Genomic DNA, 6,800 nt, shown 5'->3' with positions numbered 1-6,800 from the left:
ACTAGGACTGTCTTACTTAAATTACGTGTTTATTACTTCATTAACAGGAATGCCCGACGTGACTACAGGAGAAGAGTAAAGCGCCTCATTCTTTAGATGAAACCGAGCATACGTAACAGTGACCCTAGCACTGTAGTAGAACGGCATTAGCACACGTTCAGTTTGATACCACTATGCGTACACATAAGACACATAACAAGAAGAGATTTTTAAGTACAGGATAATAACAATCGAAGGCCAACGGCCTTACCGCTGTGGTAACACCGGTTCCCGTCAGATCACCAAAGTTAAGCGCTGTCGGGCTGGGCTAGCACTTGGATGGGTGACCATCCGGTCTGCTGAGCGCTGTTGGCAAACGGGGTGCCCTCAGTCCTTGTGAGGCAAACTGAGGAGCTACTTGATTGAGAGGTAGTGGCTCCGGTCTCGGAAACTGACATACGGCCGGGAGAGCGGTGTGCTGGCCACATGCCCCTCCATATCCGCATCCAGTGACGCATATGGGCTGATCATGACATGGCAGTCGGTCGGTACCGTTGGACCTTGGTGGCCTGTTCGGGAGGAGTTTACTTTAGTTTTATAATAACAATCTTCCACAAACACTGTTAATACTGTGAAATAACTTTGGCGAATCCTTACTCAAGTTCGAAGTAGGTATCATTTATGTGAAAAGAAGTTAGGGGCTTGTTCGGACTGTGACGTCTTGTCAGTGTCATTAGTTTTCAGATTTAACAGGTATTGCTGCTGTCGGTCAATGCAGGTCCATCTCTATCAGCTTCTGTGAATTCGTTACCAAAGGCGGCTGCATACATTGGACAACAGTAGCTCACCGGAGGCATACATCCCGATCCAATGAGTCGCTCTTTTGCCTCTTTTCAAATGAAGCAAGCCATCGAGTATATCCACAGCCCAACCAGGCGTTAAACGTGCAGTGTGCGGAGGGTGCAGTTCAGGCTGAAGGTGGTACTGTAATGTTTCTAGGATTTTCTTTGTATCTTGAGTTGTGAACATTCATTCAGGTTACAATCTCACTGACTAAGTGTTCCTCTTTCGTCTGGAAATTCATGATGAGTATACTGTGGGTACTTCTGTGTTCTAAGAGGACAACAGCCTCTACCACAGAACAGCACACATTCGTTCTTGGTTTGACGAATTCTCAGCCATTTTGTCTCACTTCGCAGTTAAGATGAAACGTAGCAAGTCATTCAGACTTGTTTTTCACTTCACTTTAAAGAACGCAGTTATGTTAGCAGATGCTAATAGGGCACTGGTAATTCGGTAATTGAGTTATACGTTTAGCTGCATATTAAACAAGCTGTTGACGATGGTTGAGTTCTGGTTTGGGTTTGTGCATGAACCCATTTTAGTTTGGCCGTAATCTTGTTTTCTGGGTGAGCGGCGGTGGGCCGAGAGGCAGTTTCACTGTGCCGACGAGAGAAACGGCAAATTACGACCCCTTAGTTGGACCTGTGGTGGTGGAGGCAGGTAGCAGAGACTTTGGTTATGTCGCTGTCTAATAGGCAGGTGGCCGCTAAATGGTGCGAAGTGGGAAGTTAGCTTCCGACAGTATGAGGTCTGAGATATTGATCGCCTTTGGGCCACCGGAAAGCGAAGCTGTTCTCTTGTGGTTGGATGGGCTACGTCAAACAGGAGGCATGGAAGGAAGGCAGAGCGTCACGAGCATATTTTATGTTGTTAACACAGTGCAGGCGTTCCTGAAGAGAAGACGAGCGTCCGCACGTCCCGTCCACGCAGCTCGCCCGCCGACTGCCTCTGCAAAAATCACAGTAGGAAGAGAAGTGGGTGCAGTGCGAGATTGTGTGAGGGGCCTTGTGGCCACTGGCGTAGAAACGGCCGGCTAGAAAAGTTCTTCTAACACGGCATCGACTCTCTCAAGCGTTCCTCTGGAAAAATACAACCGGGACGGACAGTGATTGGGTACGCGCCATGTGACGTCAGAGAAGAAGTTCCCAATTCGTGTTTAGGGGGATTTTTCCAGAGCTAGAACATGTGTGACTGACGCAGAAATCCGGACGAACGGTTCTAGGCGCTACAGTCTGGAACCACGTGACCGCAACGGTCGCAGGTTCGAATCCTGCCTCGGGCATGGGTGTGTGTGATGTCCTTAGGTTAGTTAGGTTTAAGTATTTCTAAGTTCTAGGTGACTGATGACCTCAGAAGTTAAGTCCCATAGTGCTCAGAACAATTTTTTTTGTCGCAGAAAGTTACAACAACACTCACACTGGAATTCTAGCGTTCTTCAAACGACTCGACGTGCAGTAACATCGTAAATTTATGGCAAAAACAGCGGGTGAGACCGGCACTTTGATTTCGGCCAGTGGTAACGTCGAGGGCAGACTGTGGCCTGGGAAGCCGTAGAGAGAGGGCGTCGACTACGGCAGCCGAAGTGTGAATATTCCGGGATAGGCCACCTTCTGACCGGGACTTTGTTCTGAGACGCTCTGGGCGTTGCACCACTCTAGGGACATGAGCGCAATTTGGGTGTTTCCAGGTGCAACTTAGGTGCAGCCCCTCGAGTCGCGTCGAAAACCCGGCTCAAAAATCTGAAACTGCATTTACATGAGCGACTTAGCTGTCTGAGTCGATTACTCGTAGCAAGTGATTTTTCTGTGCAATCCCTGGCGATTTATTCTTGGACTGAGACTCCATAACAATGCAGGTGTGGACGCAGGGTTGAGTTATAGGGAAATGTCAAAATAATAATAATTTGTTTACACGCGTGGTTAGTATAGTGTTTTTGTTTCTTTTGTAATTGGGGGAGGGATCATGACCCCCTGTAACTGCCCTCAACCCCTCCTTTTCCTCCGCGCCTATAATGTCACGAGTCAAAGTTCTTGTTTACCCATCGGCACCAAAATTGCGTGAGTTCTGAGTTCTGTCTGTTGCGAAAGAGAGGTTATGAGCCACCGTCCTAGTCGGAAAATGTTGGGTTACAGTAAAATAGAACTATAGAGTATACCAATAACCCAAGTCAAATTCGTACTGAATGTTCTTGATGAAGGTGTATGGTAGACCCCGTACACTACTGAAAACTGAAGAAATAGAAGACTTTACAAAAGTCGTCATTTAATCTTTGTAGAAAGTCTGTACATAAGTAAGCTGTAAATAGCTAAAAAATGGTTGAAATGGCTCTGAGCACTATGCGACTTAACATCTGAGGTCATCAGTCCCCTAGAACTTAGAACTACATAAACCTAATTCACCTAAGGACATCACACACATCCATGCCGGAGGCAGGAGTCGAACCTGCAACCGTAGCGGTCACGCGGTTCCAGACTGAAGAGCCTAGAACCGCTTGGCCACACCGGCCGGCGTAAATAGCTACTTTATACTTTATCCATTGTGTATGGCTTTCTTTCTAAGCGGAAACTAACGTCGTTCAGTTGATCTCACTAAATCTCGGTTGAAATAGTTTTCATAAAAAACCTTGCCACTGTACTTTCTTATTCATGCACAGCTTTTTATTTGCCCATGTACTGGAATAATTAACTCCCTTTTTGCTTGCAAATACTGTGTCTCTACTGTGCGAGAAAACTAGTAGGAATGATATCAAATCTTCACGTAGCCTTTCCAGTGTGTACGAAGACAAATGAAATAATAAAATAAGTATTGCGATGGCTGAAAATTGGTAACTGTAATACGAGCGAGCAGACGACACCACAGGGCCTGTGTCTGCTCATGTGCAGTCTGAACTATAGTCAGAATTTTAGAACTCAACCCTCGGAATAGTCAGCTGATCAATGACGCCACCTACTAACTTGCAATGTGGTTGGAGGCTGCTTTACATGCAGGCACGTAACGCGCGCGCACCAGAACTAGTCGGTTTTGACCAGAAAGTCGGTCGTGTGAAACGGACTTAGGACTCTGTCTCCCGGAGTATTTCGCGCGGGGCTAGGGAAGCGCAAAGAGTGCAGCGAGTGAGAGCAGCTACAGGAGACAGGAGGCAGCGTGCAGGACGGCCGACTGGCAACGTCCGGGGCGTAGCGCGCCACGCCCCCCGGCTGCACAATGCGTGCCGACTGCCGTGTTCCTCTCCGGCACACAATGGCGCACAATGCACAATGCGAACGCCGCCCGCCGTCTTCCCCACTCGCAGGGGGCACCGCTAACTCACTGCGCCTTACGTGACGGGCCGTGCGCTCGGCCGCAGCACCTGCCTGCTAGGTGGGTTGCCGACTCCTAGGCGCGCAGCAGTGCGGCAACGGTCGCATCGTAGAGGCGAGATTCAAACTTACGGTGATACATTACGCCACTGGACGTTAAAACTGCAACAGCGACATGCAGCAAATGTCAAATTGGTATGATGCGTACTACTTGCTCGGATAAATAATTCTTGACATTTCAGCACAGAAGCACAAATAAAGTAAAAGCAAACTCATCTTGTTCAGGTTGAAAGCTCCTGCTGACGTTTCTTCAGTGTTTGCTTTATGAATTTTGAAAGATACACTTTCTTTCTTTTTATTCACCCAGACATCTCTCGACACATGTGTCATCTTCTATGGGTGAAATATACACTACTGGCCATTAAAATTGCTACACCACGAAGATGACTTGCTAGAGACGCGAAATTTAACCGACAGGAAGAAGATGCTGTGACATGCAAATGATTAGCTTTTCAGAGCATTCACACAAGGCTGGCGCCGGTGGCAACACCTACAACTTGCTGACATGAGGAAAGTTTCCAACCGATTCCTCATACACAACAGCAGTTGACCGGCGTTGCCTGGTGAATCATTGTTGTGATGCCTCTTGTAAGGAGGAGAAATGAGTACCATGACGTTTCCGACTTTGATAAAGGTCGGATTGTTGTAGCCTATCGCGATTGCGGTTCATCGTATCGCGACATTGCTGCTTGCGCTGGTCGAGATCCAATGACTGTTAGCAGAATACGGAATCGGTGGGTTCAGGAGGGTAATACGGAACGCCGTGCTGGATCCCAACGGCCTCGTATCACTAACAGTCGAGATGACAGGCATCTTATCCGCATGGCTGTAACGGATCGTGCAGCCACGTTTCGATCCCTGAGTCAACAGATGGGGACGTTTGCAAGACAACAACTATCTGCACCAACAGTTCGACGACTTTTGCAGCAGCATGGACTATCAGCTCGGAGATCATGGCTGCGGTTTCCCTTGACGCTGTATCACAGACAGTAGCGCCTGCGATGGTGTACTCGACGACGAACCTGGGTGCACGAATGCCAAAACGTTACTTTTTCGGATGAATCCCGGTTCTGTTTACAGCATCATGATGGTCGCATCCGTGTTTGGCGACATCACGGTGAACGCACACTGGAAGCGTGTATTCGTCATCGCCATACTGGTGTATCACCCGGAGTGGTGGTATGGGGTGCCATTGGTTACACGTCTCGGTTACCTCTTGTTCGCATTGACGGCACTTTGAACACTGGACGTTACATTTCAGATGTGTGACGACCCGTGGCTCTACCCTTCATTTGATCCCTGCGAAACCCTACATTTCAGCAGGATAATGCACGACCGCATGTTGCAGGTCCTGTACGGGCCTTTCTGGATACAGCACATTCTCCAGATCTCTCACCAACGGAAAACGTCTGGTCAATGGTGGCCGAGCAACTGGCTCGTCACAATACGCCAGTCACTACTCTTGATGAACTGTGGTATCGTGTTGAAGCTGCATGGGCAGCTGTACCTGTACACGCCATCCAAGCTCTGTTTGACTCAATGCCCAGGCGCATCAAGGCCGTTATTACGGCCAGAGGTGGCTGTTCTGGGTACCGATTTCTCAGGATTTATGCACCCACATTGCGTGAAAATGTAATCACATGTCAGTTCTAGTATAAAATATTTGTCCAATGAATACCCGTTTATCATCTGCATGTCTTCTTGGTGTAGAAATTTTAATGGCCGATAGTGTATTTCTGTAAACCATAGTACATAGTTTGTGGCCGTTTATTTACTGTAGGCCCAAAAATGTGCATTTTGTTTGGTTTGTTTCGATTGCTCACCTGAATATTTCATTATTAGTGAGAATTGACTTTCAAAAAGCGGTTTTTGTGTGCATTTTTGTCCTTTTGACAGCATGTTATCTGCATCTTAGTCACGCAGAAAATTTGCGCATTTTTGAAAATATAATTCAAGATAGTTGTCTGTATGTTACTGTACTTATATTTTCCGTCCTATTAGTGCATATCTCTTTCTAGTGCTATTGTCTACATTTTTTGACACCGATTTGTTTTATAATTATTTCACTTTCACCTTTACTTCACCCGAATTTCCACGAAATCTCTCGAACATAACGGAAACGCAAGTGTGTACTTAAATCACGTATTGTGGAGGTAAAGATGAGAGTGAAAATGCTCGTGTACAAAACACAGTGTGAAAAAGTGCATATACCAGACAGAAAGAAGTCGGCAAGTGCGAGTTAGGGGTTGTAGGGTGGATGAGGAAGTACAGTCCAATGAAGTTTTGTCCCTCTCGGGCGCACAGAGTCGTGTGAGGCCTTGCGTTGTCATAGAGGAGAAGCTCGTTTGCATTTTTGTTTCTTCAGTTTCCTGAGAGTATCGCAGTGACCTTCAGAGTTGATCATTGTACCATGAGGAAGGAGATCAAACGGAAGAGCCTCTTAAAACTCCCAGAAGACCATCGCCATGGCCTTACCGGCTCAGATTGCAGCTTTGAACTTTTTCTACGGAGGAGAAGTGGTGTAGTGCCAGTCCATGGATTGCCGTTTTGTTTGCAGTCCCAAGTGATGAACCCATGTTTCATAGCCTGTGACGATGTTCGACAAAAAATTTGTCACCA

General features: G+C 47.1%; 1 pseudogene; it reads left to right on the top strand.

Annotated features, from left to right (window-relative positions):
• Positions 1-236: 236 nt before the first annotated feature.
• Positions 237-354, top strand: LOC126263851 (5S ribosomal RNA; annotated as a pseudogene).
• Positions 355-6,800: the final 6,446 nt, after the last annotated feature.

The sequence above is a fragment of the Schistocerca nitens genome, chromosome 6 (assembly GCF_023898315.1).
Source record: "Schistocerca nitens isolate TAMUIC-IGC-003100 chromosome 6, iqSchNite1.1, whole genome shotgun sequence".
In the NCBI taxonomy this organism is placed as follows: domain Eukaryota; kingdom Metazoa; phylum Arthropoda; class Insecta; order Orthoptera; family Acrididae; genus Schistocerca; species Schistocerca nitens.
This window is presented reverse-complemented; position numbering and strand designations above follow the sequence as displayed.